The following is a 21,838-nucleotide window of genomic DNA, read 5'->3' on the forward strand; positions in this document are numbered from 1 at the left end:
GGACGCTCTTGTTTTAGCAATATGCTAGCCTTTTATAATAAAGTTACAAGAACATTAGATGAGGGAAAGGCATATACTGCAATTTTCTTAGACTTGGTGAAGGCATTTGACAGGGTGCCACATGATAAGCTGATATTTAAGTTGCAGCACATGGGTCTGGATGTCAGATTGGTCAACTGGATTCAGGATTGGCTGTCTGATAGGTATCAGAGAGTTGTGTATGGTGGAGCAGTTTCCAGGAGGCAGAGGGTTACAAGTGGGGTCCCACAGGGCTCAGTACTAGGACCTATATTGTTTAACCTTTATATCAATGACAGCCAGTGGATTGAAGGGGGATATTCAGTTGTTTGCGGATGATGCAAAGCTGGGAAGGATTATTAGTAATAGTGCAGATGTGGTAGCCCTGCAAGAGGATTTAAATAAGCTAGATAGATGGGCAAATGAATGGGGGGTGTCAGTTTAAAGCAGCAAAATGTAAGGTCTTGAGGTTTGGGAAACATCGATGGGATGCTGCATACTCTATGGGAGGAGTTATACTGGAGGAAGTAGGGGAGACAAGAGATCTGGGGTTGATGATTGATAGAAACCTGAAGTTTAGGGGACATATTGCAAAGGTGGTGAAGGTAACACAGATGATTGCTGCTATTGTGAGAAGGACACTGACCTGCAGAGATAAGAGGGTTATCATTCCGTTGTATAAGTCTCTGATCAGACCACACTTGGACTATTATTCTCAGATTTGGTCCCCAGGATTTGAAGGGGATAAATTAACTGTGGAAAGGATACAAAAACAGATGACAAAGATGGTTTCAGGACTGTACAAGGATAGTTATGAGGATCGGCTGAGAGAATGTGGACTGCAGAGTTTGGTGGATCGAAGAAGGAGAGGTGATATGATTGAGACTTTTAAACTGTTGAGAGGTGGTTACAGGGTTGACACTGGGGAGTTCTTTCGCTTGGTTGAACAGCTGGAAGGAGTGATGACAAGAGGCCATCCCTGGAAGTTACGAAAGGAAACTGTGAGCAAGAGGGTAAGGAGTGGTTTCTGTGTGTGGAGGGTGGTTGAGCCGTGGAATGCATTGCCTGATGGAGTTGTGGGAGCGAGAACGGTCAGTGAGTTTAAAGAGTGGTATGATAGACTTTGTGTTTCTCGGGGGGGGCTCCCCTCGATGAGTCTTGACAGACTTTATGTCTTAGGAAGGACCTCCCTCGATGAGTCTTTTGACTCCTTGGAGGCCTGAATAATAATAATAATCACTTCTTGTAACATAATTTTCTACTAATATAATATGCCACTGGAAATTTCATCACAAATTTTGAATGAACATTTTGAATTAACCCCATTGGTATTATTAAATTTGTTTTGTTGCTGATTTTGTTACCATATACTTGGTTTTATCTGTATTTAATGTTGGAAGTTTTTTCCCACTTGGTTAAGCTATAATAAATTTAGTTTAATCCTTTATCCAAGTGTAAGGAAACAAAGTTTGCGCCTGAAGTATCTTCAAGACTGAGGCAACTTGTGATAAAGGTGGACTAAGCTCTCATCACTTGTCTTAGTATCTCCGATAATGCAAAGCATATCTCCTTGCAGACATGTATAATGCTATGCATTAATTGAAGGGCCACTACCGAGACCGGCTTCGACCTTTATTGAGGTCTCATCAGTGGGAGCCAGACCCAGAGGTGGTGATACTAAGGTGGAAGTAATGGAGAAGTCATATTTACCTATACGAGATACCTATACAAAAGATGTCTCACCTTATTATTAAATTACTCTGGATTAGAGAAAGATGTTGGAAGTTTTTTTCCACTTGGTTAGGCTATAATAAATTTAGTTTGGCAACTTGTATAGGTAAATGCGACTTCTCCATTACTTCCACCTTAATATCACCACCTCTGAGTCTGGCCCCCACGGACGAGACTTCAATAAAAAAGTCGAAACTTGTCTGGGTAGTGGCCCATCCCTTAATGCATAGCATTATACATGTCCACAAGGAGATGTGCTTTGCATTATGGGAGATACTAAGACAAGTGATGAGAACTTAGTCCACCTTTACCATGAGTTGCCTCAGTCCTGAAGATACTTCAGGCACAAACTTTGTTTGATTACACTTGGATAAAGGATTAAACTAAATTTATTATATCTGTATTTAATACTAAGTCATAATTCTGAACCTTTTTGATTAGTATTTTGACTATATTTTGTAAATCTGTTTTTGATTTTCTTATGAACACTGAATCATCAGCACATCTAATATAGTTAATTCCATTGCCATTTATTTTTATTCCCATTTCAAGTACTTCATATTCTTTCATTATCATATCACTGTATATATTAAAAACTTTAGGGTTGTAATTAAGTTGTTGGAGAAGCTGTTAGAACTAGAATTCACAATTGGATTGACAACCATGGTATTATCTTTCATGGACAGCATGGATTTATAAAAGGGAGGTCATGTTTTAGTAATCTACTTATTACAATAAGGTGACTGCTTTCATAGCCAGAAGAGAAGGATACACAGTAATACTTAGATTTTGCAAAGGTTTTGATAGATTACCGCATGATAAGTTGATAGTCAAACTAGAGCGGATGGGGTTGGATATTAGATTGGTGCATTTGATTGGAGCCTGGCTATCTGATAGGTATCAACAAGTTGTGTATGGGGAAGCGATATCCAGGAAAAGGATTTTAATGTCTAATCGTTCCATTTCTCTGCACACATTTGCTACTTTTCCAGGTTGATTTCAATCCTCTCACATTTCATGTGCCAAATTTTAATGTGTTTTTTTTGTTTTTTTTAAATCTTTTATTTCTTGATTTTTATAGTAATCCATTTCTCACTTCCAAGGCTGACAGATCTCTGGACATTACTGAGGACCATTCAGATCACATGGCAAATTCTTACAACTACGACCTATCATAATTAAACATTGTAGCTAGCACTGTAACTCTGTCCCAAGAACCAGTTACAGTGTCTACAAATAGATTACAATTAGTTTGGATAGGACTGGTTATAGACCTAAAAATGAACTGCTGTGTTTGTTTACAAATGTCAGAAGTACCAGAAATAAGGGGGATGAAATGTTTAGCGATTGAGTTTATTCGCCCCAAAATCATTGGAATAAGTGAAACATGGTTGAATGAAGATGATGATGTCGTAATGGGAATAGAAATGAAAGGATACAGTATTTCTCATGAGAATAGAAAGGGCAAGAAGGGAGGGGGAAATGCTGCCAATGATAGCAGGGGAATTAAGTTCACATAAGGTAGACAGACATGAAAGAGGGAAATGGTGGCAATGGCTATAAGATAGTGTGGTATAATGTGGAGGTTGAGAGGAAGACATATTTAGCTGTCTTCCTCTCAACATCAATTTATTGGATTTTGCCATAGGTCTGGTAATGTGGAGAGTGGTGATGGAGAAATTTACAAACAGCTTGGATTGGTGAACAAAGGAAGGGTAATTATTATGGGTGATTTTAATTATGGCATTATAGACTGGAATGAAGAGATGGCATTTGGGAATAAGGAAAATGAATTTCTCGAGTTCTTGAGAGATAACTATCTCAGGCAGCACGTCAAGGAGGGTAGGCAAGGATCGAGAGTTCTAGATCTGATCATTTCATCAGAGGATGTAATTGTGAGAGTGGTTTCACACTTTCCTCCAGTTGGTGAAAGCAATTGTGAAATGATCACCTGGGTTGTGGCTAGCCATATGAAGACTTTTGTGAGGGAAGGACATATGTGAAATTAGAAGGCTGGTGATTATGACAAGCTTAGGATATAGCATGGAGCTATAACATGTAACAAGGAGTTGAGTGATAAGGAAATATGTGCTGCATGGGAACTGACATAGAAATACATAACAGCATCAATATGAGAATGTATTTTGAAGGCTAAAAGACTGAATAAGGTAGATGTAAAATAGATAAATGTAGAGCTTAACAGAAAATGAAGGTATTTTGGAAGAAGTAATAATCAGTTACATGATGAGTATAAGGAACAAGCCAAAAAAGTGACTCAGTAAGGAAAACAAAAGTGCAGTATGAGCAGAAACTGGCAAACCAGGTGAAGCAAAACCACAGAGTTTTTTTAGATATATTATTATCATCCCAATGCTCCATGGAGTCAAAGACTCATCTGGGAGATCCTTTTGTCATACACACAGCATGTCACTCTACACCTTAAACACACTCAAATTCTCTGCAGACACCACACTCTCAGGCAAGGCATTCCAATCATTCACTACTCTGCATACAAAAAACCTACTTCTCACTCCTCTGCTCACACCCTCCTTATACAGTTTCCAGGGATATCTTCTGGTTCTCCCCCAATTTCCCACCGTTTGCGGTAAAACCTCTCCAACATCAATCCTATAAAATCCCTTACTGTAGGTGTCTATCATATCACTCTTCTTCCTTCTATCCACTAGACTCTGTAAATTGCATCTTCTAAACCTTTCCTCTTATTTGACATTCCAGAGATCAGAAACTAGTAAGTCATCTCTTCCCCCCCTTTCAACATCTCTTCATCCTTTTGAAAAATAGGTGACCAAATCTGTGCATAGAAGTCCATGTGTGGCCTAATCTAAGTCTTATACAATAGACCAAGAATCTCTTTACTTCTACAACTCAGTGTTCTCCGCACCATTCCCAGAATTCTTTGTGTTGTCTTCACAATTTTGGCAATGTGTTCCCTAAATTTCAGATCCTTATCCACTATCAACCCCAAGATCTCTTATTTCCTCCACCTCCAGCAATATATCCCACCAAGCATAAATTCTATATCCCATTTTGTATCCCAAATTTTAAAACCATACATTTTGCAATACTGAACTTGCATCCCCATTCCAGTGCCATCCATTCACTCAATTTGTTCAAGTCTTCTTGATTGAAGAGTAGAGAAGATGTTGCGGATGTAAGTCCACAACAGCTTCTCTACTCTTTATAGTTTATTCCAACTTTGCATCATCTGCAAACAACTGAATATCTAATATATGATATCTGAACAACTGATATGTGGGAATAATAATAATCATGGTAAAATGATGTTAATGGATAAAAGTGGTAGAACGGTAACTGCTGCAGAAGACATTGTCGAGGTATTCAGTGATCAATTTATATTATTATTAATATCATTATACAGGCACCTTCATGGAGTCCAAAGACTCATCGTGGGAAACCCAATCTATCATACCTCTCCTTGAACCCATTAATGACGAAAGCACTCACAACTGATTCTGGCAACTCGCTCCACTCATTAACAGCTCTCCAATCAAAAAATCTAGTCCTTCACACCCCCTACTCAACTTCCAGAGATGACCCCTTGTTCTGGTCCCTCTAACCAAGTGCTGAAACATTTCCTCTGCATCAATCCTATAAAACCCTTTAAGCAACTTAAACGTTTCTATCATATCCCCTCGTTTTTTTTCTCCTATCAACTAACTTCTGCAATCCACACATCCTCAATCTATCCTCATACGGGAAATTCCACAGGCCAATTACTATCTTGGTCACTCACTTCCGTATCCTCTCCACCACTTCCTCATTCCCAAGAAATCCAGGGGACCAGACTTGAGCACAAATTGGAGTATCAAGGCCTTATAAACAGGAACGACAACTTCCTTATCTCTACTTGTTAATGTGTTCTTTAATAGCCAAGTAATCTTATGGGCTACCTTAGCAATATGTCTTCTAAACTTACAAGATCACTAGGCTATGTATCTACCATCATCACTAAATCTCTAGCTTCATCTATTTCCTGGAGCACAGTGCCATCAATGTGATACACAGCTTGCAATCTATTTATCCCAAAATGAATAACTTTACATTTCTAAACATTAAACTGACACCCATTAACTTTTGCTCATACTGTCAGTCAATTTAAATCGGCCTCAAAGCTCTCCACATCGCCTTGAGTAATAACTATTACTCTACCTAATTTTGCATCATCAGCAAACAACTGAATATTTCCTTTCAGGTTATTTCCTATATTATTTATGCACAAATTAAACAGCAATGGTCACAGTACTGAACCTTGAGGCACACCACTAGTCACCTTTTTTTCTCCTCGATTCTGCACCTCCATATACCGCTTTTTGACGTCTGTCAAACAGCCACACACCTATCCACTTAACCAGTGTCATATTCATCCCCATTTGATCTAATTTGCATAACAAAGTTTCACTTGGTATTCTGTCAAATGCCTTTGCAAAAAATTATTGTGTAGACGATTTCTTTATTCAACTCAGCTGTTACTCTATTATAAAAAGTTAGTAATCTACTAAGGCATAACCAACCCTTCACAAAGCCAAGTAGACCCTCATACACTATCGTATTTCTATCTACCCATTCGTGAATTCTCTTTTCTACCAATTTTTCTAGTACTTTTCTGTGGCGAATTCTTCATGCTTGCTGCACAAGCTCATTAATCGAAAAAGAAGTACTATTTATTTGTTAATAAATGCATGTATTTATAAGCATTCCATTTAGGCTTTTATTTTTGTAGAAAGAAGACTTCTTAAGCTTGCACGGCAATAATTGAGCTTTGCATTGTGTATCAAAGCTGTACTTGCTCGTCTAGTCAAAGCTACCTTGGCTTGCTCGGTTGTAGGAGCTTACAGGACCTCGCAAAGCCACTGTGATTTCATGCGCGCACATAGCCATTTCACGCATCTCACTCTGTTGCTTAAACCACAGGCCATACGCAGTCAACGTAGCTCTAGCCAGTGAGCATCAGCAGCCTTTACAAGTGTGCATGTTGCTTGGAAAAATTAAGTTACAACCAACTTTTTATGATGATGTTATTGACCAGTTCATAAAGAAGAACTGTAGGGTAGAATTGTTTTATTTTTTAACTAGTAAAATTCATTTTGTAAGCTTCCTATAATAGTACAAAATGTTGAACAATCATATGTGTAACCTAAGTGCAACAGCTCATCCAGATTACGATATGCATAAAGTTACAAAAATTTATGTTATTCATTTTCATTATATACATATATGTCCATTCATATAATATACATATTACTATAATATAATTACATAATAAAATCGCAGGAGACATGCTAATATGTACAGAGAAAGTTGCATAACAATTAATTAGGAACAAAATAAAGCAAAAAAATAGCATTAAAATTTTTATGATCTTTGAATACAAATATGCTAAAAAGCAATAATTTATATGATTATTTTAAACAGAGATTCTTAATTTCTGTGGGAAAATAAATACTCTTTGATTAGAGTTTTGTATTTGTTTGGGTTAGTTTCATTTCTTATTGTTAAAGGTAGTGTGTTGAATACTTTTAGCGCTAAATAAGTCTATTGTTTGTGTATTGCTTCTTTATTTGCTTTTGGAACTATATATTTTAGGCCCTTATGTCTACTAAGGAAAGCATCTTGTTTGATATTTACATATTCATTGTCGTTTTTTATGAATAATAGTACCCTATAGACGTATAAATATCTAAGGGATAGTATGGTGTATTTATTACACATTGCAGTATCCTTATATTTGTTTCTAGTTAAGATTTGAATTACTTTATGCTGAGTCGAGACTAAAGGTTTCAGCATAGTGCAATAGATTCCTCCCCAACTTAATATGCTATATTGTATTGCGCTATGAATCCAGGAAGAATATAATATTTTTAGCATATTTAAATTTAAGAATATGTTTAGGTAGTAAAGTCTGTTTAACATAATCCTTACTTTATTTACGATATCGGTAATATGCTGTGTCCAGCTTAAACTACTATCAATTTTTAATCCCAAGTAAGTTATTACACTGACTTTTTCTATTTTCTTGCAGTTGCAATTTGAATTTGTCCTGCAATTCCAATCATGCAAAATTAATTGTGCAGTGAAGTTAATTTTGCCAGTTGTATTTCACAAGTTGAAATTTACGTATTTAGTTTTTGAGACATTCAGACTGAGTTTGAATAACTGGAACCAATTTGTTACGTTCTGCTGTGTTTGTAGAGAAAATCAGTACTGTATCATCTGCAAAAGTATTTATTTTACTGTTTAGTTTAAGATTGCAGAAGTCATTGATATAAATATTAAATAAAATTGGTCCCAAGACAGATCCTTGTGGTACACCGCAGTCTACTGTTTTGGAGCTGCTATAGCTGTTGCTTATTTTTACAATTTGTGATCTGGCATTTAAGTAATTTTTGAACCAGTTTAGGGCAGTACCTCGTATTCCTATGACTTCTAATTTTTAATTAAAATTTTATGTGATACAGAGTCAAAAGCTTTGTGTATATCTAGAAATAGTAAATTTGTATTCAAGTAGCTAAATTGAAAAATATAGAGTATCATTTGTAAAATAAATGTTGTATTTGTATGATTAAATGTACATAATTTTCTAACTATATAGTTTTAAATGGTCAGTACAGGTAACCCTTGTATAACGCGGTACTTATACAAAGCGGTCTACAAATTGTAGTAACCCTTGTTCACTGCGGTACTTATACAACGCGGTTTTGGCAAAAACACAGTCTAGAAATTGCAGTAACCCTTTATCTTTTCATATATTTTTCACCGTGCGACTTAAAAATCAGATTTTATCTGCATTAAATTTGTGTCTGCCTGTATCGCGCAGGTAGTTATAAGTAGCGCATTTATATTAGGGGAAACACCTTTCAGCATGCATGTATGTCAATTGTATACCGTATTAAGTGTTTATTGTTGAAAATTGTCTTCGTTTTCTGCCAGGAAAGTGCATTAAAAATCATAAGTGTGTGTTATCTCAAGCTGAGCACTTTATTTTCTGGTGAGTTACATACATAATTAATATGTAATGCTTTTTTATGTAAAAAAATTATTTTTATAGTAATGACCACAAATTGCATTGAAAGGGAAAAACATGAATATTGAAAAGAAAATTCATCTCGAAGAAAAAAAATTAAAATCATGGATCGGTTGAAAAATGGAGAAAAACCAGTTGTTGTAAGGACTTTGAATTTAAATGAATCAACAATTCAAACAATCAACCACAGTGAACATAAAATCCAAGAAAGTGTTTATTGCTGGGTCAACGGTAAGTGCAAAGCAATTTTCTAAGAGAAAAATGATGAAATCTCTAATGATTTGGAAAGATCCTCACAAAAATTATTGTGAGGATTACCGTAGGGAGTTCTTTCGCTTGGTGGAACAGCAGGAAGGAGTGATGACAAGGGCCATCCCTGGAAGTTATGAAAGGAAGCTGTGAGCAAGAGGGTGAGGAGTGGTTTCTTTGATGAGTCTTTTGACTCCATGGAGGCCTGAATAATAATAATAATAATAATTTATCTTATTATTAATATAATTATTCCTTGTTACCTCACCTGCTTCAACATTCTCTAGCTGCTGCTTCTTGTTCTACTGGCAGCCTGGCTGGCCGACTGGTTAGCGTGTCCACTCTCCAGTCAAGAGGCTGCGGGTTCAAATCCTGCTGTGGACATGGATGTTTGTGATTGTCTGTGGAAATACTAGTGGTGGTGGTCAACTGGATTGTGAATGGTGGAAGAGTAGATGCTCTCCCTCAATGAGTCTTTGGACTCCCTGGAGGTGACAAATAATAATAATAATTATTATTTTTATTGTCTTTCCTGAGTTTCTTTAATTGTTTCTAGACTTTTTCTAATTCTCCTGTCAATTGTCTAATAATTTGCTTTAATCAGGATATTTAAAGTGTTATCTTATTCTCACTTATATCTTCAGTAATTTTGCTGCAGTTCATGCTTAACTGTATAAAGGCTTCAGTCTCTGGCAGCTTCACTGATTTGTGCTTTGTTCTTTCCTGTTTCTAGTACTATTTTTAAACAAATTATAACAAATATAGCAGCAACCAATTATATATATCAATCTCACATCAGAAAGCCTCAAATGAACTGACCTCTGCATTCGTGTCCTCCTGATACATGTATGTTTTCAAATTTTTTTGGCTTCATACTTCTATCAGTAGCAAAACCTTTCCTCCCATTGTGTTTTCTTCTGTTCTCTCAGAAGATACTATATCATTTGCATTCTGTTAGTACATCATTCTCAGTCAACCAAGTCTCGCTAATGCCTATAGCTTTTGGCCAGGTTCAGCTAACTAGCAATGCCAAAAACTCCTCACCTTTATTCAATCTGCAATACCCTCCCCTGCCTTTCATCCCACAACCTCCCTTATACCTTGTGTTGCCTTAGTCCACTAAAGTTAAGAACCTATGGAGCTACATTTAGGATTGTGTGATCGTAACGTGATTGTGTAATCACTCTCTTATTTACTAACCTCTGGGTTGCCTGGACCCATACTTATCTGCATCCCCCCCCCTTAACCTTCTAGTTTCCCCTGACTGTGCACTTCTGAATGTTCCCTGAACAATACATTTTCAAGACACTTGACCCCAAATCCATTCAAATGCAAGCAATCTACCTTATATAAATGCTTCATTCCTTCCTTCAAACTCACTCCATGCATCCACAAACTCCACCCCATTCCTCCTGCACAATCTGCACATTGACTCATTTTGAAAAGAGCTGGTGGATATTTATTGGAGGAAAATCTCTCTGTCTCAGTTCACCTCTATCACTCAGTGGCAACAAATTCACAACTTTCACTTTCTCATTCTTCTTCGCTTGTTATATTTCCTTACGGTTCAATAACAACCAATTCTACATACTAGTAATGGTGGCATGATACAGCACACACACACACAAAGTCAATTAATAAGCAGCTATAGCTTAACAGTTAAGTATATTTATTAAGTAATATCAATATCGGACAACATGCATTACTCATTTAATGGCCTGGTTGGCTGAGTGTTTAATGTTTGCTCTCCAACCAGCAGACTGCTAGGTTTGAATATCATCATAAGCATGGATGTTTGTGATTGCCTTTAGTTAATGAAGACCTAAACTAGCTTGAAAAAAAGTTCCATGTTAGTCTCAAGAGCTGGGGTTGGCAACCAGCAGCCTGTGGGCCACATGCAGCCCAAATTTGCATTTTTGGTGGCCAATAAAAGGTTGACCATACCTGCATGGCATGGATGTTGAATTATTTAAATAATATATTTTATAATATGAATAATAAATTAAAATTAATTTTATACCTCTACTTAATGATATCCCCATGCAATGAAGACTTTTCTATTTTATTTTCCTGAACATTCAATAGCAACCTGTACAAATCCAGAAGATAATCGTAATATAACGATATGAACTGTGCAATTCCAGAAGAATCTTAGTATGTGAGGACTTTAGCAGAGTTTATTATAGTTTTTATTTATTATTTTTATTATTTATTTATTTATTATTTTTTTTTATCACTAGAGGTCAGGCTAAGAAAAAGATTAGTTAACAACATAGATTTAATTTATCTTTATAGAGTGCAACAGCATGTAGCTTGGTTCCTATACACATGTATTATTCATCTGATGATGACCTCAATACAGGGGTCGAAACGTCAAGTTATTATTTTATTAATAATCAGTAAAATAATCTTTTCAACATATGTGTTTTGTGTCCCTAAATTCATAAATATGAATCCCCATGCAAGTTGGCATGAGTCAACTGTGTGAGTCATCATGAGTGGGGATAACAAAGGCGACTTCATCCGACAACACCGAGATTTCAGTGCACTTTTGCAGTCGTGTTCCCTGGTCCATCTTTTAATATAATTCAATAACATCAACTATTATGACCTTTTTTTTGACCACTAGTATTAATAAATTAAAGACTTAATTCGGTATGTCAGTCAAGTAAATAATTGTTTAATATCTGACATGTTTCACTGACTAATATCTGTCAGCATTTTCAGGGATACACTGGTAAGCAATGGAAAGTAACAAAAACTAGGAAACTAACCGACAAGTCTAAAAATTATATAAAGTTATCACTGTGCATGATACAATACATGTGTCACAAGTACAACGTTTTATTTGTTGAGATATTTATTGTAATTTTCATGAAAGTTCATTTCTTTTTGGTTAAATGATCTGATTAGAGTTTTCCATATATCTGGTAGGATTAGGCCTTGATTCTTATTTAAGTTACCTGTTGAATGGGCGACTGTAGCAGCTTCTTTGAATGTTCTGGAATGGTAGTTCTCTTCTATGTAGGGGATATGACTCATATCCCATTCAATATTATGGTTGGTAGAGGCGAAGTGGGAAGGAAGTCCTGATATATTTTGTCTGTTATTCCTTACATAGCCTATGTGTTCTTTCTTTCTTGTTTCAAAACTTCTAGATGTCTGTCTGATGTAATTGATGCCACATAAACAGGGTATGCTGTAAACTCCAGAGTATTTGTAGTAAGGATGGCTATCTTTCAGGGATCTTATAAAATTTTGAATGGTCTCCATAGGTTTGAAGGTTACTCTGATATTATATGGTTTTAGAAGAAGAGCTAATTTTTTGGATACGGTACTAACAAATGGAATTGTTATAGAGCTGATGTATTGGGTTTCATCTCGTTGTCTTTGTGGTATGTCATTAAGGAGAATCTTGTTGATGAGTCTTGTAGGATAGCCATTTAGGGACAGATCTCTGGATGTTTTCATTAATTCTTCTTGTAAGTCACCAGGGTCTGTGGTACACTGTATAGCCCTTTTTTTTTATTTTTAAGCATATGGATAATGCTGAGTTTCTGGGATATGTGGTGAGACGAGTCGAAATGGAGGTAGCATCCAGTGTTGGTAGGTTTTCTATATACCGACAGGTTGATGCTATTGTCAGTATATAGAACCTATCGGTATATAGAAAACCTACCAACACTGGACACTACCTCCATTTCGACTCGTCTCACCACATATCCGAAACTCAGCATTATCCATATGCTTAAAAAAAAAAGAAGAGCTATACAGTGTACCACAGACCCTGGTGACTTACAAGAAGAATTAATGAAAATATCCAGAGATCTTTTTTTTTGGAAATCTATGCTCTGTAACTTTTTGACTTAGAGGAAAATATCCACCAGTTCTTTGCATGCAAAGAGCTGGCAAATATTTGATGGAGGAAAAGTTAGATGTCTGAGATATCAGTCAGATAAAGTTAAAAATAACATGCAAAGAGGCTACAGACCTGATATGCTCTTGTGCTAGAATAGCTAGATCTGGGAGTCAACCCAAGAAGAGAAAACTGATCCTGGTTGGTGTAGAGATATTGTCAAAAGTGAGGGAAAGTAAAGAAGGGTTTTTTCTTCCAGGAAATGACATGCTTGCATTTTGGTGGCATTAAAATTCACCAAGTTATACTGACACTACTTCAGAATGGAAAGAGACCAATGTTTACAGCATTAATTTAAAAAGATCTGGAATTGTGGTCAAAGTGTTGGAGAAGGCAGTGAGGACAAGGATTCAGAAACTGGCTTGACAGCAGCAGAATTCTCTTTAATGGACAGCATGGGTTTGCTAAAGGAAGATCATGTATTAGCAATCTGCTTACTTATTATAACATGGTGATGAATAGATTGGACAAGGGGGATGCATATACAGTAGTATATTTAAATTTTGTAAAGGCTTTTGATAGCTTGCCACATAACAAACTGGTAGTTAAATTGGAATAGATAGGATTGGATAGTAGATAAGTGGGTGCTGGATTTAAGATTGGCTGTCTGATCTCATAGGTATCATCAGGTTGTGTATGTGAGACGGATATCCAAGAAAAGGAAAATCACTATTGGTGTACCCTCAGTGTGTGTGTGTTTTGGAGACATTGTTCTTTAATTTGTATGTAAATGATATTAAAAAGGGCTTAAATGGTGATTTGTATGCATATGATGCACAGTTGGATAGAGTAGCTTTGCAAGAGGACCTAAGTAGGCTGTCTAAATGGGCAAGTGTGGGAATATCAGTTTAATGTAGCAAAGTGTAAGGTTTTAAAATTTGGGAAGCAAAGATGGGAGGTAGAGTATAGGACTGGTGGGGATATTTTAGAGGAGGTGGAGGAGATGAAACATCTGAGGATGATGGCTGATAGGAACTTGAAATTTCATAGACATTTTGCTAAAATTGTGAGGACAACACAGCAGATTATGGGAATGATGTGGAGAACATTAACATGCAGATGTAAGGATGTTATGATCTCATTGTACAAGGCTTAAAATAGGCAACATATGGATTACTGTGCACAGATTTGGTTGCCTGGTTTTCAAAAGGATGATGAATTGTTGGAGAGAGTTCAGAGACAACTGACTGAGTTGGTTTCTGGTCTCTAGAATGCAGAACATGACAGATTGAGAGAATGTAAATTACAGAACCTAATGGCTAGAAAGAAGAGGGGAGATATGATTGAGATGTATAAGTTGGGAAGGGGTAATCACCAGATTAACGTGAATGAGATTTTTCATAGAATATCTGGAAAAGAACAAGAGGCCATTGCTGAAAGCTGTATAAGGCAGCTGTGGGCAAGGGAATGAGGAGTAAATTTTTTTCATGGAAAAAATGGAATGCATTGTCTGGGAGGGTGGTGAGTGCAGAGACAGCGACTGCATTTAAGTCGAGGTATGATGAGCTGTGCATGTGAGAGTGGGACCTCCAGTGATAAGTCTCTTAATAATAATAATAAAAAGATTTGACAGTGTGAATTACCTGAGCAGTACAAAGCTTGAAAATGAAAAAGAGTAGAGAGTACTGTCATCAGAAAAGCTATGATTGGATATCAGACAGAGAGAGAGCAAGAATCATTGAGGTATAAGAGGAAGAGTGTAAAAGGAATTCATCCACCATGTTCTGTAATGAAAGATGGAGAGGAAACTTATTTATTTATAAGATAGATAGATAAATTGATTTGGGGTTTTATAGCACAAGGACAGCAAAGGTCATAAATAGTTACAAGGAGATAACTAGTGAATAATATAAAATATATGTAGAAAGTTATAAGAAGATAAATGAGTAAATAAAATGTATGTATAAAGTTTAGTATCTACAATGCAGTATCTACATATAAACAAATCCATAATCACATGCCTTTGAATAAATTAATGTTTTGTAAAAATCTAAAAACCTCATGCAATCTGTTTGAGTCTGATAACTTCTCGCTGAGTGTACAGGGCTTGGTCAGATAACTAAAAATGTCATTTCTCTCTCTCTTGCGTGAAGTGCTTGCACTCCACCAGAATGAATGTAAGATGGGTGTTGCATATCCCACACATAGGCGGGTCCATCAGCCCTCAGTAAATAAGAATGTGTGAGATGACCTTGATCTATGCAGAGCCTATAAAGAATAACTTCTCTCTTCTGTTCCTTCATCGACTAGACTGCCAGTGCTTAATTTTTGGCTTAATCTCATGCACGTTTTTTCCATCAGTGCTTCCTGCCAGGAATATTGCCATTGGGGAATTCACTTTGATTTTATAACCTGTGTAGTTGGTATAAGGGGACCATCAAATAGTAAGTCAAGAAAGTATGAGCTGATCTATCAGCTGCATCTGCGGTGTTATTTCTCTTAATTCCAATCTGGCTGGGAATCGAACACAACTGACATCAAAATTAAGGGTCTTTATTTTGTACACGAGTTGGAGCACCTTACCAAGCACTGGATGTGGATTATACTCTAGAGAGGAGATAGCCTGTAAAGAACTCAACAGTCTGTATAAATTATACACTTTGATATGCATAAATGCAAGTTGAATGGCATGCAACTCTGCTGTATAGTTACTGCAATTGAGTGGTTGAAGATTGTAATGTTAGGAAACACAGCAGCAGCAGCAGCACAGGTTTCTTATCTTGAACAATCAGTACAGATGGGCAGGAAATCAGAGTGGGCTACTCTGTGTGCATTGAACAATTGAAGGTAGACAGATGAAGGTGTATGAGACTTCCGTAATTCACAAAGTGAGAAGTTGCAGAATGGGGTGCAAGCTTGCCATGGAGGAATGCTGTTTTGTTTAGTGTAATGTTGTCAACACTCATGCCAACAACTTCCATAGCATTTTAACAAGCATACCAAAAAGACAGATGGCAGTTTGATGTGTGTAATACAGAACTTCCCAACATAGAGAAAATATACTAGTTCATGTAGAATGATCTAGAACAGATTTTATTTGATTCAACATAAAGGCTTTGAATGAGTGATGTGCAAAAAAAGCACTGGCAGCTAGTCAGATATCCTGATGATGGAAAGTCCAACCACCAGAATGCACCTCCCTTGCAGAACTGTAAACCTGAATCCATAATTAAGCTTTGAACGTACAAGTGAACAATAAATGCAGAGCAAAGAACCTCGATCAGCACCTCATTTAGTAGAAGATAGTGTGCAGAATGTTCAGTGCTTTATTGAACTTATCCCAAAGATGAGAAATGTGTGTAAAGAAAGTTAGCTTTCTATTAAAGATGAGTCCCAAAACTTGAAATCTGGAACTACAGGGATAATAGTTTGTCCCATTCTTAAATTGAGATCAGGGTGTAGAGCAGTGTTTCTCAACCTTCTTCCATGTGTGCCCCATTTTTTAATATTAGTATTTGTGGTGCCACCACCCCCACTTTCCCCCCTTTGCAATTCTTATGTTGAGACACTGACAAAACCCATAAAAGTTAGCAAAATAAAACAAAAAAAAACCTAGGAATTAATTAAAATTTTTAAATATTCATACAATTTTAAATATGTCATCAAATCTTTTGAAAATTGTATAGAGCTGGCATTACTGCACACAGACTGTTGAATCATATCGGCCTTTTGGAAACATTCGCGAATTCATCATAGGAAGGCTTGAATGTTCTGGAAATGTTTCTGTGAATATAAATAAGGCTTGAAATGGCAAGGCGGCAGTAACACTGCGACAGTGACCAACAATGAGAAGTCAATGGTACGCGTTATTTTACTCCTATTTGCAACAACTGTGATACACTGTATAAAAACAATCTTTTCTAGTGTAGAAAAATAGATAAATTTTTAATTGAACATAACCGGGCATCTGACAACTGTGGAGTGTCGACGTGAACAAATTCAGGTTCATAGAATATCACTCCGAAAGTAAAATCAAAAAGTATGCAGCAGAATATTGTTGGTTTACAAAAACTGAAATCAATGATGAAGAAAGACCGCTGTGTGTTATTTGTTCAAAAATTTTGATGGCTGATAGCATGAAACCAAATAAACCAAATAAACTTAAAAGACATTTGGGACACTTCATAAGGAGTATGTTAACAAACCTCGAGAGGTCTTTGCTGCCAAACTGAAATGTTCTGAAAAGCGAAAATCTAGCATTAAAAAAGCTTTATCTGTAAGTGAAAAAGCTTCTAGCTTCTTACAAAGTTGCATATAAAATAGCTAGGTGGAAAAGGCCCACATTATCAGAGAAGACCTAATTCTGCCAGCTGCAATTGATATTGTAGAAACTATGCTTGGAGAAAGTTTTACCAAACAACTACAGTGCATACTTCTATCAAATGATACTTGCTCGGCAAATTGGTGATATATGTGAAGATATGCAGCAACAACTTTTGTCAAAGCTTTGTGGCCAATTATTCTCAATTCAGCTTGACGAAGCAACAGATAGCAACAAGGATTGTCGTTTAATTACTTATGTTCGATTTTGCAATGGATTATCAGCAGTTGAAGAGTTATTATTTAGTAAACCAACAGTAAGAAGAGCCATAGCACCTGAACTATTCAAAATATTGGACGATTTTATATATAAGGCAAACATAAAGTGGAAAAATTGTGTTGGAATTTGTACTGATGGTGCTCAAGTTATATCAGGAAGGCTTAAAAGTTTACAAGCCCTTGTGAGGGAAAAATCTCTACAATGTATATGGACACATTGCATGATTCGTAGAGAAGCTCTTGCTATAAAGGAAATGAGTCCTGATCTAAACATTGTGATAACAACAGTGGTGAATTATATAAAAATGAGACCCTTAAAATCATGAATGTTTTCTGAACTTTGCAAAGACATGGCTGCAGCGGAACATTCAGCATTACTATTTTACTACGAGACAAGATGCTTATCACAGGGAAAATGTTTACAATGTGTTTACAAATTAAGAGACGAAATAGCAATCTTCTTTGAAGAGGAAAATCACAAAGAAGCAAAGAAGTTTAGAGACCACTTATTTGTGATGAAATTGAGCCACTTGGTGGACATATTTGAGAAACTAAATATATTAAACCTGCAACTCCAAGAAAAAAATACACATATCTTAGAGATGAGTGACAAAGTTAATGCTTTTTGTAAAAAACTAGAGTTATGAAACAAAAAGGTAAAGCAACAAAAATTAAAAATGTTTGCAAATGTGGATGAATTTATCAAAACCTACAAGGCAGAAGAGCAACAAATCAAAGTTTTATTTGCAATTATTGACTTAATGGCAATGTATGAGTGGGTTAGAAACCAATTTCAAATTACCCATCAAGATTTCTCAATTGAAGAAGAGGAACAATTTATAGACTTCTGCAAAGAACTTGAACCCATGACAGAGCACATAACAAGACACGATTGAATGCTTCTTGAAGATGTCTTTCAATGACCCTCATATTGCAGGAGTGACAGTAAATTATGAAATCATCAACATAAACACAATTGTCTACTGTGGGAGGAAGCTGTTCAGTAATTAAATTCACTTCAATAGCAAAGAGGGTCATACTTAAGACAGAGTCTTGAAGAACCTCCCTCTTCTTGATGATACAACTAAGATAACAGGCTTCCCACTTGGACTTGGAACACATGGCTGGACAGAAATTTTTTAATAAAAATGGGAAAGTGCCTCTTCATACCAATATTAAACAGTTCTTTTAAGATGCCATATCTCCAGGCTGTGCTGTAGGCTTTTTCCCATGTTGAAAAACACTGAAACCACATGTTCTTGTTTCAGAAAAGAGTCTCTTATAGATATTTCTAAACATTTCTATATGGTCCAAAGTTGACTGGTGTCTACAAAAGTCATATTGTGTGTTGAAAAGAAGTTTACTGTGTTCTAAGTACTGGAGAACCCTTGCATTGACCATTTTATCCATGACCTTACAAAAATAGCTAGTCAGAGCAATGGGACAATAATTGTTAGCTTGGGTTGGATTTTTGCCTGGCTTAGGGACAGCAATGACAATTGATTTATGCCAAGAATCCAGAAACTCTTCTTCTGTAAACATTCTGTTATATAGAAAGAGGAGGAGATCCACAGAAGATGATGGGAGGTGGTTTATCATCTCATCTCATAGTGGATGTATTCTAGGCCAACTGCACTAGTTTGAGAAGAGAAGTGCCTTTTCAGTTCCTCCTTAACAAATGGCTGATTGTATGACTCAATTCTCCTAGTATAAAAGCTTAGCTGTTGTTCTTCCAAAATTAAAAAAATCAGATCAGGAGGATAGGAAATTATTGCTAAGATCATGGCAAAGTTTTCTCTCAAAGTGTCTGCAATAGCTTTAGAATCAGGAACAATATATTCATTATGTTCCAAGGTAGACAAATGGTGTGTTTAGTAACTAACTTTTATCTTCCAGATTTTATCCCATACAATTTTTGCACTGGTTGTTTGATTAATCAATGATGTAAATTTAATCCAGGATTATTTTTGAATATGACATCTCACATAGCGAGCTTTGGTCTGAGCACGTTTAAATGCTATTAAGTTTATTGTGGTAGGATATCTATGAAATATATTTCATGATCATGATCCATCTTGATCATTTTTGGCTACTTGACACTCTCAGTTCCACCAAAGCTTTGGATGGAGTGGAAATCAGGATGATGTGATGATGTTTTTGGAATTGCAACACATTTCACTGCTTCATCAATAGGTATAATAAATTTAGTTCAATCCTTTATCCAAGTGTAAACAAACAAAGTTTGCGCCTGAAGTATCTTCAGGACTGAGGCAACTTGTGGTAAAGGTGGACCAAGCTCTCATCACTCCTTGTCTCAGTATATCCCATAATGCAAAGCACATCTCCTTGCAGACATGTATAATGCTATGCATTAAGGGAAGGGGCACTACCCAGACCGGTTTTGACCTTTATTGAGGTCTCGTCAGTGGGAGCCAGACCCAGAAGTGGTGAAACTAAGACAGAAGCAATGGAGAAGTCATATGTACTAAACAAGTTGCCAAAAGGTGTACCACCTTATTATTAAATTACTCTGGATTTAGAGAAAGATGTTGGAATTTTTTTTTTCTCCACTTGGTTAGACTATAATAAATTTAGTTTAATCCTTTATCCAAGTGTAAGCAAACAAAGTTTGCATCTGAAGTATCTTCAGGACTGAGGCAACTCGTGGTAAAGTTGGACCAAGCTCTCATCACTCCTTGTCTTAGTATCTCCCATAATGCAAAGCACATCTTCTTGCAGACATGTATAATCCCTATGCATTAAGACCGGTTTCAACCTTTATTGAGGTCTCATCAGTGGGAGCCAGACCCAGAAGTGGTGATACTAAGGTAGAAGCAATGGAAAAAAAACTTCCTTAATCAACAGGTGTTTGGCTGACTGCTTCAGTATTGAATTTGGCAAGATGGAAAAATGTATTCCAGTCAGCCTGGTTCCTATAAAGACAGTGTTGATAAGAGGAAAATAATGACTTCATATATGTTTTCATCAACATCCCATTTGAGCAGTGGAAAAAAGGCAGGAGAGCAGATTGTAAGATCAACTTCCAAATAAGAGCAAGTAGACATGTGGATGAATATACCTGCTCTGTTGTTAATAAGGTAGAGGTCATAGTTGTTGAGCATTTTGCTCAATGATACAACCTTGCCTATTCGTGTTGGTGGTACCCCACAGAGTGTTATGTCCATTAAAGTCACTCATTAACAGTATGGGCCGAGGCAGTTGCATTATGAGATTATGGAGTACAGTTTTATTTAATTCAGAACCCGGAGGTTAATATATTTAGCATACTGTGATTAGATATCCTACAGATAGGCAAATCACTACTGCTTCTAGAGCTGTATTAAGTTGAACATGATGCCATGGAGTATGACTGCTCATGAGAATAGCTACTCCACCATGAGCAGAACCATCTCTAGTTCTGTCCTTGCATACAAGAGTGATATTCCTGATTTCAAGAATCCTTCAGAAAAGGGTCGTCCTTCACAAAAACAAAAAGATTTGTGCTTCCATTGCAAAAATTTTCCTATTGTTTATTCTTTGCAGACTTGTCTCATTTCTGGGAGGTTGAGGGGTTACTGTTATTGAGTTTATATTTCTCATTAGATTTTGGGAAGATGGATGACCAGTGTCCATCTCTTCCTCTGAAAAAATATCCAATCCACCTTCCAATGTGTCAGTATCATTGGGCAAGTTCAAGTTACTTTCAATGGATATGAAAGTATCCATTTTATCTGTGGGAGGGTCTAGTGGCTTGTCTTTAAGTGATACCCTTGCCACAATTTTTTTTCACAAGTGGGTATGATACCATTTTTTGGAGTTGGACAGTACATCATGCGATTGATGTGCTCAACATAGAAACAGTCACAATCATAAAGTTCAGGTATGGTGAAATTATCAAATGGTGGAACAGACATAAGTCCGCATGGTTAGCCTAGTGGCTATATGCTTCGCAACCATATGCCTGGGGAAGGAGTGTCCTAGGTTTGATTCTCATTGGAGATGTCAGGAGCTTAAGGGTCTTCCTCAGCCATAGCCAAGTTAGCTAGTCTTGGGAGTGGACAGCAGGTTTTTTTCCAGCAGTTTATCTGGGGTTTTTCATCCCACAAGCAGGCAAACCAGCCCCGTGAACACACACAGATTACAGTCATGAATATCGCCCTTAGGGGATATTCATGACTGTAATGTGTACCAGTAACCCTAATTAGGAGGGGACTCAACCCCGTCATAAGGGATGGATGAGGGGGATAGGATAGGAACAGTCATGTGAGTTTCAGTTGTTAACATTTTCTTAACATAAGGGGAGCTCGAAGCAGGTATGGTGG

This window comes from Typopeltis vanoorti, chromosome 15 (assembly GCF_054136105.1).
Source record: "Typopeltis vanoorti isolate ZY-2024b chromosome 15, IOZ_Tvanoo_1.0, whole genome shotgun sequence".
NCBI lineage: Eukaryota > Metazoa > Arthropoda > Arachnida > Uropygi > Thelyphonidae > Typopeltis > Typopeltis vanoorti.